Source organism: Phascolarctos cinereus, unplaced genomic scaffold (assembly GCF_003287225.1).
Source record: "Phascolarctos cinereus isolate Bilbo 61053 unplaced genomic scaffold, phaCin_HiC Scaffold_2;HRSCAF=192, whole genome shotgun sequence".
NCBI classification, from domain to species: domain Eukaryota; kingdom Metazoa; phylum Chordata; class Mammalia; order Diprotodontia; family Phascolarctidae; genus Phascolarctos; species Phascolarctos cinereus.
In genome coordinates this window covers 357122639-357141208 of record NW_027555625.1, presented here as the reverse complement: position 1 = coordinate 357141208, position 18570 = coordinate 357122639, and the positions used below count along the sequence as shown (strand labels likewise).

Here is an 18570-nt window from a genome sequence, read left to right as displayed (position 1 = left end):
AAGACAAATTTATAAGAACACAAGCCATTCCCCAATTGATAAATGGTCAAAGGATATGAACAGACAGTTCTCAGATGAAGAAATTAAAGCCATCTATAGTCATATGAAAAAATGCTCTAAATCATTATTGATTAGAGAAATGCAAATCAAAACAACTCTGAGGTACCACATCACACCTATCAGATTGGCCAACATGACAAAACAGGAAAATGATAAATGTTGGAGAGATGTGGGAAAATTGGAACACTAATACATTGTTGGTGGAGTTGTGAAATGATCCAACCATTTTGGAGAACAATTTGGAACTATGCCCAAAGGGCTACAAAAATGTGCATACCCTTTGATCCAGCAATAGCACTTCTAGGGCTATATCCCAAAGAGATCAAACAAATGGGAAAAGGACCCACATGTACAAAAATATTCATAGCAGCTCTTTTTGTGGTGGCAAAGAATTGGAAATTGAGAGGATGCCCATCAATTGGGGAATGGCTGAGCAAGTTGTGGTATATGAATGTAATGGAATACTATTGTGCTATAAGAAATGATGAACAGGCTGACTTCAGAAAAACCTGGGAAGACTTATGTGTCTGATGCTGAGTGAAGTGAGCAGAACCAAGAGGACTTTGTATACAATAGCAGCCACGTTATGCAATGACTAAGATTGTTAAACTGAACCCTTCTCAGCATTATGAGGTTCTAGGACATCTCCAGAGGCCTTGGGATGGAAAATGCTGTCCACATCCAAAGAAAGAAGTATGGAAGTCGAATCGCTCTCACTTATTTTTACCTTCTGTTGAGTTTTGTTTCATCTTTCTGATGGTTCCTCCTAATGGTTTTAATTTTTACTTACAACTTCACTACTGTGAAAATATGTTTAATGCCATATGTAAATGTAAAGCCTATATCAGATTGTGTGCCATCTTGGGGAGGGTGGGAGGGAGGAAGAGAGGGAGAAAAATTTTTAACTCAAAAGCGTGTGGAAGTAATTGTTGATAAATCAAAATAAATTAATGAAAAAATAAAATAAAAACAACTTACCTTGTGAAACTGTGAGATGTCCCCATCCCCTAGCACCTGCAGCCCCTCTCCCTCTACCCTAGTATTTATAAGAACCCTGCACCCAGCCCCTTCCTTGGGCCCCCCAGAACTTGCTGCTGCATGGTACCCCAGTTGCACCTCCTTGTCCCAGATAAAGATCATAATTTTTGCTATATTGTTTGTCTTCTTTTTAATTCAGGTTGACATGGGGTCTCTTTAAAGGAAGGGAACAATAGAAAGTACAGCTCTCCTTACTTCCTAGAGCAGAGGTTCTTCATCTTTCCTGTGTCCTGGACTCCTTTGACAGATGGGTTCTTTTGGTCCTATGGACCTTTTTTCAGAATAAAGTTTTTAAATGCATAAGATGAAATACACTAGATGACCAATGAAACCAGTTAGATTGAAATAATGTTGTAATGTTTTTCCCCATGCAAGTATAAGGATGCTCTGTAATCTATGGGTCTCTAGACTCTGCACAGGTTAAGAATCCCTGTCTGAAAAGTATATCATATTCATGTTACCATAAAAGATGTTACGTAGTTAGGACAATGAGCCTCTTAGATTAAAATAAGATTTTTAGGTTCCTGAGACTATCTGCTGTCTCTTCAAGGTAAAAATTAGAGCTTTTTATAACTTTATCAACATCTTGCATACATTTAGTTATTTATGTGTTCTCTCCCCATTAGAATATGAGCTCCTTCAGGTTAGAGACTTTTCTTTTCTTTTCTTTTATTGGTATCCCAAGAGCTTAGCAGAGTGCCTAGAATTTTTGCTGTTGTCGTTCAGTCTGTTTTGTTGTGTTCAACTCTTTGTGACTCCATGGACTCATAGCATGCCCACACTGTCCATGGGGTTTTTCTTGGCAAACATACTGGAGTGGTTTGCCATTTCCTTCTTCAGCTTATTTTACAAATGAAGAAACTGAGGAAAATGGGGTTAAGTGACTTGCCCAGGGTCACACAGCTAGTAAGTGTCTGAGGCCAGATTTGGACGCAGGTCCTCCGGGCTCCAGATCCAGTGCTCTATCCACTGTGCCACCTAACTGCCTTGCCTGGAACATAGTAAGCACTTAAATCCTTGTTGCTTGATGGAATGATGTCATCCTTTGATGAAGAGATGACCCACCAAGGCTACTTGTACCCTTGTTCCTATCCTGTCATATCTTCTCTAAAAAATAGGCCCCACATCTATCCCCTCTAATCTTTAATCTTTCCCTGTTGATTCCTTTGCAGCTGCCTACAGACAGGCCCAAACCTCCCCAATCCTGAAAAAACTTTCACAAGACCCTGCCATCCCCTGAAGCTGTTGTTCTCTATCTCTCCTCCTTTCACTGTCAATCTCTGCCATCTGGCTTCTGACCTCATCACTCATCCCTCCCTCTAAGGTTGCCAATGATTTCTTGGTTGCCAAATCTAGTGGCCTTTTCTCAGTTATCATTCCTTGCAGCACTTGACATGATTGACTATTCTCTTCTACTGCTGTTTTTTCTTTCTAGGTTTTCATTACGCTGCTCATACCCATAAAGGCTCTGTCCTGGACCCTCTTCAATTCTTCTAAACTCTCTTGGTGACTTCATCAATTCCCATGGGTTTAATTATGATTTCTTTGAAGATCATTCCTTAATCTACATATATATCTATATTTATCCTCGATCTTCTATCTATCTATCTATCTCTATATCTCTATGTATCTATATATATGTCCAACTCTGGTCTCTCTCCTGAGCTTTAGTCATATACTTCCTTTTTTTTTTTTGTTTAGTGAGGCAATCAGGATTAAGTGACTTGCCCAGGGTCACACAGCTAGTAAGTGTCAAGTGTCTGAGGCCAGATTTGAGCTCAGGTCCTCCTGACTCCAAGGCCAGAGTTCTATCCACTGTGCCACCTAGCTGCCCCTTAGTCATATACTTCCAACTGGAAGTTTCTTAGGCATCTGAAACTCAATGTAGCCAAAACTGAGCTCATTATCTTTCCCTACCAAACTTACCCCTCAAACAATCGGTCAACAAACATTTATTAAGTGTTTTCTATGTGCCAGACACTATTCTAAGTGCTGGGATACAAAGATAGATCCCTGCCCTCAAGAAGCAAGAATTCTAATTGGGGAGGGGAGACAATATACAAATAACTATGTGAGTATAAGACAAATACCTAGTATATACATGATAAAAAAGAGGTTAACTACCTCATGCTTAAAGGTATCATAAGGAAAGAACCTGTAACAATACTTACCTATATACCGCCAAATAGTGTAGTCTGTAAATACTTAAAGGCAAAATTAATTGACTTACTGGGAGGAATGGCTTGTAAAATTATAATAAATAAAGGACTTCAATGTACCCCTTTTAGATTTAGTAAGTCTAACAAAAAGATAAATGAGAAAGAAGTTAAGGACCTGAAAAAAATAAATTTGATAGATAACTGGTGATTACTAAATGGGAAGAGAAGCCCACCTTAATGTCACCATAACAGGTGGCAGTTGACACTCAAGATATAAATGCAGAAGAATGGGCCAGCTAGTTGGCACAGTGGATAGAGCACCGGCCCTGGAGTCAGGAAGACCTGAGTTCAAATCTGACCTCAGACACATAACACTTACTAGCTATGTGACCTTGGGCAAGTCACTTAACCCCATTGCCTAGCCATAAATAAATAAATAAACAAACAAATAAATAAATGCAGAAGAGAGTGACTCCAAAAATCTGCAAGCAATCCTTATTCTTCTAGCCTGCTTCCTGACTTCAGACTTGATGTTAGGGCTGGGCTCTGCCACACTTCTGGAGGCCAGGTCTGAGCCGGTTCTGTTGCTACTTTTGTGGGGTGTTATAATGTGTTATTCCAGGATCTGAGGGAAAGCCTGGGGACTTGCAAATTTTCAGTGCTCACCAAGTGGTCTGATCCAGGGCAAAATCTGATTGCTTCCTGCTTGGTCTGAGCTCTACAAACTCCTGACCTGGGACTGGGTCTGAGCATTAGTAGACTGTTGGACTCAGTCTTATCAGCCAACTGAAAAACTCTTGGTACAGAGTGACAGAACTGTAGGATCCTCTTTGATCTGTGTTTCTCACCCTGGTGATTCCTCTGCAGGCTGGACAACATGCTAGGAGTGAGATCCTGCTTTGAGCCTGAGGTCTGTGGCTATTGATGCTGGCTTCTGAGCTTCCTTTGTCTGGGGCCTCCCATCACTGGGCACAGATCCCGTTCTCACTCTACCCTGGATCTGTGACCTGTGACTGGATAGTGGGTGACAAAGTTGGCACCTGTCCCCATTACAGCTGCCCCAGTGTGGGTCTGGGATCCTTCCTTTTGTACTGGTATACATCTTTTCCCTGGACACTGGAGTGCCCACCATGTGCTCTTGCCCTGACCCTGTCCCCAGCGTCTGCAGATCTCTTTGTCTATCTTCCTATGCTGACCTGGGCTGGACAAAGGATTCAGTGTGCCTTTTTCTGAATTTCTCCATCGTGATTTTGTCTGGTGCATTTTTAGGTCTGTTTGGAGGAGTTATGGATAGGGAGTTCAACTACATTGTTTCCTTCCATTCTGACTCCAAACAGACCAGTTTTCAAAGGAAGAAATCTATTAACAACCATATAAAAAATGCTCTGAAGCACTAATAATTAGAGAAAGATAAATTTTAAAAAACTCTAAGGTTCTACCTCACACCCATAAAATTGGGAAAGTTAACAAAAAAGAAAAATGACAGATGTTGGTATTGTCATGACAAGTGATGAAAGACTATGAGAAAACAGGTACATCTAGCATATATCCTCTGGTAGAGCTGTGGATTAGTCCAATTACTCTAGAAAGCAATTTAGAACTGTGACCAAAAAGTCACTAAATTGTGCATACTGTTTCACCCAGATATGCCCCTACTAAGCCTATATCCCAAAGAGATCAAAGAAAAATGAAAAGGACCCTAAATGTACAAAAAAAGTTTATAATACCTCTCTCTCTCCCTCTCCCTCTCTCTCTCTCTGTAATAGCAAAGAACTGGAAAGTTTGGGGCTGCCAATTAGTTGGGGAATGGCTGAACTACTTATGGTCTATGAATGTAATGGAATGTTATTATTCTGTAAGAAATAACAAAAGGGACAGTTTCAGAGAAACCTGGGAACACTTATACGAATTGATGCAGAATGAAGTGAGCAGATCCAGGAGAATAATTTATATAATAACAATAATGTTATAAAGAAAAACAACTTATAAAGACTTAAGAATTCTGATCAGTGCATGACCAGCCAGGATTCCAAAAAAATGATGATAAAGAATGCTACTGCACCTCCAGAGAGAGAGAGAGAGAGAGATAATGGACTCAATATGTAAGAATGATATGTGTATTTTTGGATATGGCCAATGTGGGAATTTGTTTTGCTAGACTATGCATATTTTTATAAGGGTTTTATTTTCATTTTGTTTTAATTCAGTTTTGAGAAGGGAAAATAGGAAGAATAGATAATAAATGTGTATTACATAAAATGCAAAAAAAAAAAAGGATGGATTAGAGTGAGGAGGAGTGACTTGAGGCTCAAAGATCTGTTGAAGACGGAAGACTATTGAAATAATCAGGTGTGAGGTATCTGGACCTCTACTAGGGTAATGAGGGGACATCTATGAGAGATGTTGTAAAGGCAAAGAAGACAAAACTTGCCACCAGACTGGATGTGTGGAATGAGTGTGAGGGAAGCATTGAAAATGGCACTGAAATTGCAAGCCTGGGTTACTAGAAGGATGATGGTGCCCTTAACAGTAATAAGAATTAAGATCAATATAATGATCATCTCTGATTCTAGAATATTGATAATAAAACATTCTATCCACCTCATGATAGAAGTGATAGATTTAGGTCATAGAATGAGATATATGTACAGCTAGATGGATAGAGTGCTGGGCCTGAAGTCAGGAAGACCCAACTTTCTGAGTTCAAACCTGGCCTCAGACACTTACTAGCTGTGTGACCCTGGGCAAGTCACTTAACCCTGTTTGCCTCAGTTTCCTCATCTGTAAAATGAGCTGGAGAAGGAAATAGCAAACTACTCCAGTATCTTTGCCAAGAAAATCCCAGATGGGGTCATGAAGAGTCAGACATGACTGAAAAACGACGACAACAAATGAGACATATATATATTTTTTATATAGCCAATGAGAGAATTTGTTTTGCTTGATTACTTATGTGTTATAAGTAATTTGTTTTTCTCTTGTTCTTTTTCCTTCCAATGGGGTAGAGGATAGGAGGGATAGAAAATAAATTTCTGTTCATTAAAAACATTTTTTAAAAAGCGAGGTTGGGGGTCCTACAGTTGTGGAATGTTGCACTTTCAGATGAGTCACTATTCATAGTTTTTCTTTGGTTGTTTTACTTTGTTCAAGTGAGCATTCACAGAGTGGCTCTGTGTGTGTGTGTGTGTGTGTGTGTGTGTGTGTGTGTGTGTGTGATCTGTTTGTAAAGTAAACACAAAATATGTCAATACAACTTTTTTTAGAACCCACTAATAGAAAGTTTGGAAGGGAGGTGGGCTATGGGAAAAATAGTGATTTTTGTTTAGAATATGTTGAATTTGAGATGCCTATGAATATCCCATTAGGTATGTCTAAAAGACAATTGGTGATGATCATTCAATTCAGCTGATGAGATCACCAAGCAACATTGTATGGAGGAGAAAAAACCCAGGAAAGACCCTTGAGGAACACCTGTGTTTAGAGGCATGACCCAGAGGAAGATCTAGCAAAGGAGACTGAGAAGGAAGAGTCAGACAGAAAGGAGAACCAAGAAATAAAAACCTCGAGAGGAAGGAGTATCTAAGATGAAATGGTTATCGATGGTATCAAATGTTACAGATGGGTTAAGCACAATTGGTCACTTCGAAATTTCCCTACATCTGTTGTACCATCCATGCAGTAATGAGATTCACAAGCTTAGTGTTATTAGCAACTCATCACTTTCCCTTCCCATCCAAAAAGTTCTCAAATCTTGTTGAAAATCTTTCTGTATCTGTCCAATCCTATCTACTCACCCATTACCCTAGCCCATTCTCTCACCACTTCTTGCTGGACTAGTTCAATAGCCTCCTAATTAGCCTCCCTGCCTCAAGTCTCCCCACTCTAATCTTTCCTCCACACAACTGCAAAAGTGATTTCCCTAAAGTATAGACCTGACTACACTCTCCCCGACTCAGTAAATGTCAGGGGTTCCCTATATTACCTTTAGAATCATATATAAATGTCTTTTTGTCTCTTAAAGCCTTTACCTACCTTTCCAACAGTGATAACACCTATAAAGATATTATTCCCCTTCTTATACTCTGGAGTACATCTGGACTAGCTTTCTTACTGTTTGTCACGCATGACACTCCATATCCTGTCTCTCTTCTGTACCCTGTGATATGAATACACTCCCACCTTACCTTTGCCTCTTAGAAACCCTTATTTTCTTTAAAACTCAGCTCAAATACCACCTTCTACATGAAGCCTTTCCTGATCCCTCCAATTGCTTGTTACCTCTTTCCCTAAATTCCTTTTTGTATTTTCTTTTATATACTTCTGTCACACAAGTGGGTTTCACTGTGGAGGGCACAGCTAGCTGACCTGTACTCAATCCTTTCTTTTCCCTCCTACCAGCTGAATGGAGACAGAGCTGAATCCTTCCTCCTCCCTGGGGGAAGGAGGGTGCATTTAGTGTTCATCTTTTCACAAGTGTTGGTTCTCTCTCTCTCTCTCTATTTAATCAGCCACATCCTATTTAATCAGGTAGCTTACTTTTTAGCCTAGGGCAAAATAATGGCCCTCAGATTCCTTCCTTATAGAGTTTACATAAGATGAAAAGAAATTAATATGTTAATTAATATTATTATATATAATATATAAATAAGTATTAATTAAATCAATACACATTAGCTTGGAGCTCCTAGTTAGAAAAATCTCCAACATTTAGGTAGAGGTTTGGGTGTTTTTGTTTTTTTAGCTAACTTCTGTTTGAGGCAAGAATCAGGATAAAGGAAATGTTTTAGGTTAAAAAGAAATCAAGCAGATGGTTTCAGAAAAACCTGGGAAGACTTACATGAACTCATGCAAAGTGAAGTGAGCAGAACCAGGACAGCATTGTGCACAGTAACAGCAACATTGTAAGGAAGATCAACTGTGAAACACTTAGCTACTCTGATCAAGACAATGATCCATGATGAAAAATACTATCTACTTCCAGAGACAGAACTGATGAACCCTGAATGCAGATTGAAGCATACTTTTTTAAACTTTATTTTTCTTGGGTTTTTTGTCTCTCTTTTTTTTTTTTGCAACATGGATGATATAGAAATATGTTTTGCATGACCTCACATGTATAATTGTATCAAATTGCATGCCCTTTTGAAAGAGAGGAAGGAGTAAGAGGGAGGGAGAGAATTTGGAACTCAAAAGTTTAAAAAAAGAATGTTAAATTTTGTTTACATGTAATTAGGAAATATTTAACAAAAAAATTATAATATAAAGAAATCAAGCAGAGTGTGTTACAGTGTCTGTTTCTAGAGAGGCACAGAGAATCTTGGAAGAAGTGAGCACCACCAGTCGATCTGAACCTTCTGAGATGCTTGCAGCACCGACGCCTCCCCTCCATCTCTCGTTTTGGTCATGGCTCAGACTTCCTTTCAGTGTCTCCTTTTCAGTCTGTCTTTTTGATTGTTGCTCCAGCACTGCCAATGCTTTCTAGTCTGGGGCCAGGTACTTCATCTCCCCATTGCTGCTAAAGAGATAATAGTTCATGTTCTAAGGGAGAGCCCTTTTGGGCCTCACCATGTAAGTGGGGGAAAAAAATGATCAAAAGAGTGGAATTCCACTGGTGGCCTGGAGACTGAGCGGAACCCCTCCCGGTTCTCTGTCCTTCATCTGTCTGCGTTGGATTGCACTCAGCGGGCCGCTCTCTGTGCGCCTGGTTAGAGGCTTTGTCTCCTGCTGGTCACCCAAAGGTAAATCCCCTCTCTGGGGACTCGCCTGCCTCCAGCTCTGATCTACCATTTGGTCGCATGGTTGCTGCTCTGTCCTTCTGCTGAAATTCCTCCACCCATTTAAAACCCCCAGAGGCATGCTTAGCCTGTTTGGTTAGACAATCAGCTATTCCCTTCTTGACCCAATTGAATTTCATACTTCATTAAAAGACCATAAGCCATAAACCACCCTGTTTACACATTTTTAATTTCATCCTGTTCTTACACTGATTACATTACGTTAATCAGAGGGGGAGTACACAACATCTTGGGCCTTCTACACTTAACAGTGTGGACATGTTGTCTTCCCCAGTAGAAGGTAAGATCCTTAAGGGTAAGAGTTGTTTCATTTTTGTCTTCATTGTCCTAGCACTCAACACCGTGCCTCATACATGGTAGATGCCTATTGATTGATTTTTAGGCTCTTAATAAATACCTAATGGTTAATTAATGGAGTGCTTGAAATCAGATCCTAGAATCTCAGAGCACTAGGGACTTGAACTCCTCAAAAGAAGCCCATTGTATTTTGGAGTAGTTTTAATTTTTGTATATCTATCGAATTTCAGAGGACAAAGCAACCTCAGAAGTTATCTATTCTTACCCACTCCTGAGCAGGAATCTATAACATCTCCCATAGGTCGTCCACCGTTCAGCTGGTACTGGAAAACTTCCAGTGTTGTGAAACTCACTACTTCCTGGGTAATTCATTCCACCTTTGGATAGCTCTCCAGTTGTTAGAAGTTTTTCCTTACTTTGAGCCAAAATCTACCTCTGCAACTTGCATCCATTTCATTTTGCTTTTCCTTCTGGGGCTAAGTGAAAAGGAAAAAAAATCAAATTCAACAAACATTTATTAGACGCTTTCTATGTTCAAGGTACCATGCTAGGTGTTGGGGATACAAAAACAAAAGTAGCACTCCCTTTCCTGAAGGAGTTTACATTGACTGGTTGGGGGAAATGTAGATAGGGGCAAGATATGACATTTACACAGATAGGGAGTGTGATGGGGAAAAGACACAGACCAGGTGCTCTAGTAATATTTGAGGGGAAGGGAGAGAAGACTTTCAGGTAAAGGTACCAGTAAAGACTCTCAGGAACATCTGAGTTGAGCCTTAAAGGAAGATAAGGAAGACAGAAAGGAAGAGGGCTTTGTTTCTAGACACAGGGGACAGTGCTTGAATGCATGGAGTTAAGAAATGGAGTTGAGTTTGGGGACCTTAGTTTGGCTGGAATATAGAATGTATATAACCTGGACCTCTAGGCCTAGGGTGCTTTGCATGCTGCTGCATATGTATAAGGTGACTCCTCATGGGAGGAAAGAATGGTAAGGTGATGCTAAGAGCTGCCTAGTGGGGAGCTTGTGGGAAGAGCTCACTGGCATATCCCCATTGTCTTCTCTTCTTCTAGCCAAATACCCCCAATTTCTTTAACCAGTTCTAGTACAGCATGGTGTCCATCCAGTCACCTCTCCCTCCTGGTTTGCCTGTAGCAGTAGGTAGAGTACTGGACCTTGAATCAGAAAGACCCAAGTTCAGACATGACCTTAGAAACTTGCTGTGTGACCCTGGGCAAGTCACATAACCTCAGTTTCCTCAACTGTAAAATGGGGACAATAATAGCATCTACCTTGCAGGGTTGTTGTGAGGATAAAATTTAATAAGCACACAGTCAGTCCCTGACCCGTAGTAGGTGGTATATAAATGCTTATTCCACCCCCTCCTTTGAATCAACTCCAGCTTATCCTAAAATCCAGCTTTTCTAAAATGTGGTGTCCAGCACAGAGCATAGTTATGCAAATGAGGTCTGATTCCCTAATCCTGGGATTCTGTGCCTCAAAATCTTCCTAAAATTTTGTTTTTTCTTTTGTGAGAACATTCATTTGACTTGAGCATTCACTCTATTGAAATGCTCAGATTTATTTCATAAGACTGTTTAGTCATACCTCCCCAGAGAAGGTAGATGGGCAGGGGGGAAATGGGAAGAAGGAAGAAGTGGTCACCTCCAGAGGAAAGGCCACAGTGCCCAAGGAGGGGAGCGCTTCACCCTGATTCACAGACTGGTGTAGGTGGAAGGAACCTTGTCACACAGACTCTCACAGCTAGAGGGCATCATGTCCAATCTGTTTTTGAAAATTTCGATGAGATGACCTTGGCGAATGACCTCCCCTCTTTGGGTCCCAATTTTCCTTTCTGTAGAGTAAGAGGTTAAATTAGGTAGTCTCTTTCAGCTCAGAGAAGCACTTACACCTTTTCTGAGACTGGGGGAGGTGTAGCAGAACGTGGATGTCAGAGCTGGAAGGAACCTTACAGATCATTTAGTCCACCCACCCTCCTCTTTTCACAGATAAAAACTCAGCTTTTCTAACTTCCAGACCACCAGGCGAGAGAGAAGAGAGGATCGAAAGGAAAAGAAGAGGAAGGGGAAGAAAGAGGCTGGGGAGAGAATGGAGAATATGAGAGGAGAGGGGGGCGGAGGAGGGACGGGAGAAAGAAAGGAGGCACGGGAAAGAGGAGGTAGAAAGGAAGGTGAGGGAGGCTTAGTCCGGGCATCCCAACCCCTAAATCCTTAGACCCTTCTCAGGTCCCAGGCTACGCCGGGGTTCACGTCTGAGCAGCCTGAGTTCCACCAGCAAGTGCTCCGCTTAGCCCAGCCAGATCAGCCCGACCCCACCCAGACCGGACCAGTGTACAGGACCACAGTGCAAGGCCCCCACCTTCTGGCCGCTCCCGTCCTTGCAACCCGGCGCAGGAGGCTCCTGAAAAGTGGGGCTTACAGCGGATGGACAGAGCTGTCCCTCCCTCCTCTGCCCTGGTCTCCGCAGTGGAGAGCCACTGGGAGTCCCCACCGGCACAAGCCTCAGAGAACCTGCTGGGAGCATCCACTTCCCCTCCCAGAGCCTCCTCATCTGTAAAACGAGAGGGTTGGGCTCACCGACTTCTGGAGGTTCCTTCTGGTTCTAAAGCTGTGAACCTTTTCGTCTACCTCTGATTCCTAGACCCAGAAGTCCTAGCCAAAGAGGAGGATGAGCCATGTAATAATGCTGATTAAGAGCCTAAATTGCCACCTACCTCTCCCTAGCCTTATAGGTCTTGGTCACCTAAAAGCCATTTTATTTGCGTCTTTCACAGCTCATCCCGGTGTGCCTTCATGCCACCCCCTTGAGGGTGACTCATTAGGTGGAAAGTCCATTCTATCCTGTGCTCCCGGGCCCACTTTTGGACTTCCTTAGTGGTAAAACAGGACTTCTCTGGGGGTTACCTGGCACACTGGCAAGGCGTGGTTGTTCCTGCCGCGGCTAGGTGGAATGCAGAGTCAAAGCCTGAGGAAATGTCAGTTATCAGCCAGAGCAAAGCCCTCCCCCTCCCTTATGGACACAATCTGCCACCAAGTGGCAAATGGCCCTGGATGAACACTTCTGCCACGCCTGGGGCTTGATGCAGAGTGTACCCGCTGGCAGCTGGTGAAGCTGGATGCCAAGGTTGAAAGGTCATATTTGGTGAATGTCATGCTGTGAACTGGAGTCAAGGCACATAATAATTCATCCTTAGCCTCTAAGCCTTCTCTGCCTCCTGGGGCCATGATGGAAGAGTAAAGGTGTGCAGACAGCCTCCTGCCTAGCCTCTGTTCCAGGTCATGTCCTGTAAATCTGTCCACCTTGCTATGTCCCTTTTCAATGGTGGGCTATTTTTGGAGGATATTAACCTGGGGCACATAAACAGTTAAATGACAACTCTTTTAGCAATATCTACCTCCTGAGTCTTCCTCCTTCTTCCACCCCTGAGCTCAAAGTGCCTCACGTCATTCAGCTATGCTGAAAATTATGATCAGTCAGTCTAAATAGGCACGACTTCCTTGGCATGTTCCTTAATTTAATGTGAACTGCTCCAAGCCCAGCCCTTTGGGGCGATTCACCCTCCATCTGGTACCATCAAGCCAGTCATCGGTTGGAGGGTGGCAGCTCTCCATTTCTGAATGTAACCCTTTCTCTCCTATATGCTCAAGACTCTTTTAGTACCTATGGCAACGAAACAGACTTTTACCCAGAAGTCACAGAAACGTTTGCCATTTGAACTTGGAGGAAAACTCTGGAAAAGAAAGAAGGGACTCCATCTTGCCACAAGCCATATGGAAGCACAGGGCAGTGTGAGGGAGGCACCTCTCCTCATTAGGGGCCCTTCTCCACCCCCCACTCCACGGCACCTGTGACTGGGACTGTAGTCGTTGTAATTACAGACAATAATGATCAGGATTGAGGGGCTGAGCCAGAAAGACAGCAAAGAGCTGACTCAGAGTACCGAGCCCCTAACACCTACTCCATTCCAGATCAAAGAGAAGTCATCCATGCCTGTCCCGACCATTCATTTCCCAACTCTTCTTCTTTCTAGAGAGAGGGAGTTAAGGAGAGAAAAGATTCTGGCTTTTTTTATTCCCTGTAGCTGGGAGACAGCTAGTGAGCCAAACCAACTGTTCCCTGATTATTGCTTTTGTCAACCAATCAGAATGCATTAATTGTTTACTCTATGCGGGGCATTGTGATATGCATTGGGGAATATACATAAAAAACTCAGATAATCCCTACTGTGAAGGAGAGGGGGAAACAATAAATAGACAGGGGATAGGAACTGGACCTACAATTTAATTGGTGCCAGTGAAGAAACTTCTGCTGCTAACACACAGGTCAGAACACTTTCTCTGCAGTTTATAGACTTACAGAGTTACCTGCAGCCCTAAGAGGCTGATTGACTTGTCCAGAGTCTCAAAGCCAGTATTTTTCTATTTTTTGATTTTATTTTGGAGGCAATTAGGGTTAAGGGACTTGCCCAGGGTCACACAGCTGATAAGTGTTGAGGCCAGATTTGAACTCAAGTCTTCCTGACTCTAGGGCTGGTGCCTTATCTACTGCACCATTTAGCCCCCCTGAAGCCAGTATCTTTCAAAGCAGGACTTAAAACTAGACCTTCATTACTCTAAGGGCAGCCCTTTATCCACTTGAACTAACATAAAGAGGTAGCTAGGTGGCATAGTGGATAGAGTGCTGGGCTTTGAGTCAGGAAGACCTGAGTTCAAATCCAGACTCGGACACTTACTAGCTGTGTGATCCTCGGCAAGTCACTTAATCATGTTTGCCTCAGTTTCCTCATTTGTAAAATGAGATGGAGAAGGAAATGGCAAAATGACTCCGGTATCTTTGCCAAGAAAACCCCAAATGGAGTCATGAAGAGCCAGACACCACTACTGGGACTGTGTCCTCACCACAAGCGCCTACTACTGTTTCTGCACATGGCTTTCCTTCTTTCCAAAGCCTCTACATCTCAGCCTTATCTCTTATGGCCTAGGTGTCAAACTCAAGGTCTGCAAAACTCTCAAGGGAACAAGACTGAAATGTAATTGGGAAATGTTTAACAATATCATTAAAATACAACATAGATAATGCTAATTTATGGTTTTCTAACTATATATGAGATTGCAGGGATTCCTTTCTATTTGAGTTCGGCATCACTGCCTTATGGCATTCTGGGAAAATGAATCTTTTCTGATTGGTGCATGAATCTCAAACCCCTAGCTTTAGGAAAAACTTTTCCAAATAGCACATTTGTGCTCTCTCTCTCTCTCTCTCTCTCTCTCTCTCTGTCTCTCTCTCTCCCCCCTCTCTGTCTTTCTATGTATATATGTATGTATGTGTATATATATGCACACATAAATACATGTGTGTACACACACACACACACACACACACACACACACACACACACACACATGCACACGCACACACACTCCTTTTGCCAGTTAACCAGGCACTGAAAATTAGACTGGGTACCTATGGACAATATCTATCAGATTATAATTGTGTATTTAGTTATGTGCAAAGCATGTCAAATACATATCTACATATAATACAATAACACAGTAATCAATCAATAGACATTGTTAAGCACCTACTATGTGCCAGGCACTATGCTAAGTGCTGGGGATGCAAAAAGAGGCAAAAGACAATCCCTTCCCTCAAGGAGGTCGCAATCTAATGGGGGAGACAACATGCAAATGATTGCATACAAATATGCTATGTACAAGATAAATGGGAAATAATTAATAGAGGGAAGGCACTAGAATTAAGAGGGTTTGGGGGAAGCTTCCTCTAAAAAATGGGATTTTAGGGTCTCTTTTGTCCATTCTCAAAAAGGATCATGACATCAGGGAGGTAATGCCATGACATGCAAGTGAGTTGGATTTAAGTGAGGAAGGGCTGTGCAAAGTCACCAGCCTCACTTTTTCCTCTGAAGCCATCTGGGTCCAGGGCCAAGATATAGATCAGGATGACTGGAGATGGCTCTGGATGCAGTGCGAGACCTTGGCCTTTTTAAGCTAAAGTCTTTCCCAGGTCTCAGTTTGCCCATTCAGTGATTAAGGCTAGGTAAGAAATGAGACAGAGAATGGCCCCTATTACCTACTTTAAAAAAAAATCAATCTGGGAGGGGAAGACCAGGATAACCAGCAGTAGAGTTAAAGAGAGAGCAGATTCCAGGCATGGGAGATGGGCAGAGAAAAAGCCCAGAGCTAAGAGATGGAGTGTCTTGTTTGTGGAACATGCAGGAAGCCAATGTCACTGGATTGAAAAGTACATGTTGGGAGTGAGGTGTAAGAAGACTGGAAAGGTAGAAGGTTAGGTTTTGAAGGGATTTGGCTGCCAAACAGAGCGTTCTGTATTTGATCCTGGAGGCAATAGGAAGTTTATTGAGTAGGGAGATGATGTAGTCGGATCTATACTTTAGGAAAATCACTTTAATGGTTGAATGGAGAATGGATTGGAATGGGAGAAACTTACTTATACCATGCAAACTAGATGTTATAAGTACTCTATCGTCTGTGTACCAACATCCCCAGGAAGTTCTCAGCCCTAGGAAGAGGAGTAAGCTGGTTACTTCTGTACTCTCAACTTCCTCATCCTCTCTGGCAAGTTGATATTTTCAAGCCTACTGGTCTGCAGTTTCAAGTCTGGGCCCACAGATGGCCCAGGTGGAATGGTATAAGTGCAAGCCCTTATTATGTCAGGTTGTATATTTGGTTTCTGTTCCCTTGAGACACCTGTGGCTAAAGTGCTGGGTTTCTAAATTATTATTTTCTGCCCTATCCAGGCAGAGTCCCCCATGCCCTCCACACTATTTTCTTTAGTACTGTATTTCCAGTGCTTGCCCCAATGACTGGCATAGAGTAGGTGATTGACAGATACCTATTGAATTGAACTGGGATCCCTCCTGGGACCCTATGGGGTTCCCCTCAATCTGGAGTTTGACCAAGATTCTCACCACATGGGCTGTGATCTGCAACTCATGGACAGGTCCTCTTTGAAGCTCAGTTCCTTGAATCTTTTATATCCCTCTATGCTGTTCATTGGGAAGTCTGATTAACTCCCCACTAGGCAAAAGATGGTTGTAATGCATTGTCTTTGGATGGCCCCGACCATTCTTTGTAGACTGACAGGTTACCTAGTCTTCCTCCTCCTTGGTATAAAAGGGTGGAAGTTCTCTAACAATCAGCTATCTTGTCATTTTCTGGGACATCAAAATCAATTCATCAATTAATGAGTATTTATTAAATGTCTACTGTATGCCAGTTACTCTGCTAGGTGTTGGGGAGACAAATAAATAATCCCTGTTCCCATGGAGGTACATTCCAGTTGTGTTTGTGACAATATGTACACATAAAAGTCTATACAACCAGAGAAAATGCTTGGAGCTAAGAGATGGAGTGTCTTTTTCATGTAACAGAAAGAAAGTCAGTGTCACTGGATTGAAGAATGTGTGTTGGGCATATACAGAATAAACATGAAGTAAATAGAAAATTAAGTATAGGGCTGTTGCTGATCCTTCATTTTTAAAGGGGACTAATGACATCGTGGGGTGATGTCTTGACTTGCATGTGTGTTGGCTCTAAGTGAGGCAGAGTTGCACAAAGTTGTCTCTTCCACTCTCTCTTCCAGAGTCATCAAAGTCCAGTGGCAAGATAAAAGTCAAGATGACTGTTGGCGGCCTGGCGTGCAGTTGATGACCTTGGCATCCTTTCTATCTAAGTTCCAAGGCCTCCACAGCACCTACTTCAGCCACCTTCATGGCCATTGAAACAAATTGTCCTCATTCACCCATTCCATCAGGGGAAGTCTTCACATGCTTGGGGTAGGCATCCCCCTAACTCACCCATGGGCTTGAAGTGAAGCCTGTTGGTTACTATCCATCTGCCCAGATGTTTTACCAGGGTGTGGCCACTGTGCATACTACAATTTCTTGGAGCCATTGGTGAGAGTTGGGTGGCAGGTGGACACCAAAAGTGCTTGGCAGGCCCTCACACCAGAGATGCTAGTCCTCCCTCAACACCCCATATTCCCCAAGTATGGGGTAGTTAGTGAGGGAGGACACTAGCAGTTATGGAAATCAGGAGAGGTTTTGTGAAGAGAGTGGGTCTTGAGCTATATCCTGAGGGAAGTGAGGGGTCCTGTAATGAGGGAGTACATTCTAATCATGGGGGGCAGTAAGAACAATGGTATGGAGCCTGGGAAATGGGATGTTGTACATGAGGAACAGAGAGAAGGCTAGTTCAGCTGCAACATAGAGTGGGTAAAAGGGAAGAATATATACCAACAGTGGAAAGGCAGATTGGGGCCAAGTTGTGAAGGGTTTTAAAAGCCAAATAGAGGTGTTGATATTTGATCTTAGAGATAATAGGCAGGCACAGGAGTTTACTCTTTAGCATCTATTGGAGGTTAGATTGGAGTCAGGAAAGACAAGAGACAGGGAAACCAATTAGGAGGTTACTACGGAAGTCCAGCCAAGACGGAATGTTTTCTTTTGCTGTTTTTGACAGACAGACACAGAAACTCATGCTGCAGACCAGCCTGAGCTCACACTGGAATCTCTTCCTCTGGCTTCTATTTCAACCCCATTCCTCTCTCTCTCACATGCACAGACTCACTGCCCCTACCTTTACCCACAAACCACCAGGGCTCCTATACTCCTGACACTCCCACACATAATAAACTGACTGACTTTTATTCAGGCTGCTGCTCTCTTTCTTCCTCACGCTCGTGATAAAGTTATCTGCAATGAGGGACTGTCATTTTGACTGCAAAGCTGGCTGTCCATTTGTATTCCTTCCAAGCTCAGGGACTAGTTTCTTCCACCACGTCTCTAACATCAGCATCATTTTGGATGCATAGTTATTCTCCCTTTGTTCAGTGCACTCAGACTCTTAACTACTATAGGGAATGAGGTAAGAAGGAGTTAAAGCAGTGAGTCTGAGCTGAGGTTGAACAAATGGAGAACAGCAAAAGTTCTAAGGGCACCTGTCTGCTCATAGCCGGCAGTGATAGTCCAGACCTATTGAAGAAGTGTTAGAATTATTTCTAAGGATTATTGAGCTGTTGCAAGGGTACCATGAATTTGTAATTTGCTTGATTTCATGATTTTTCTCCATTGACATTAAGCAGCCCTGAGGCAGGAGAGATGTTAAATAGGGGTTACCTAGGGGTGATTGTCAGGTAGAATGTCAGGTGGTCAAAGAATTCT

General features: G+C 42.5%; 1 long non-coding RNA gene across 1 annotated transcript; it reads right to left on the bottom strand.

Moving 5' to 3' along the window:
* Positions 1-8215: 8215 nt before the first annotated feature.
* Positions 8216-12368, bottom strand: LOC110197370 (uncharacterized). Its single transcript, XR_002321468.2, has 3 exons — positions 12272-12368; positions 9615-9825; positions 8216-8772 (listed from the first exon to the last, which is right to left on the bottom strand). It is a non-coding gene; the product is annotated as an uncharacterized LOC110197370 (long non-coding RNA).
* Positions 12369-18570: the final 6202 nt, after the last annotated feature.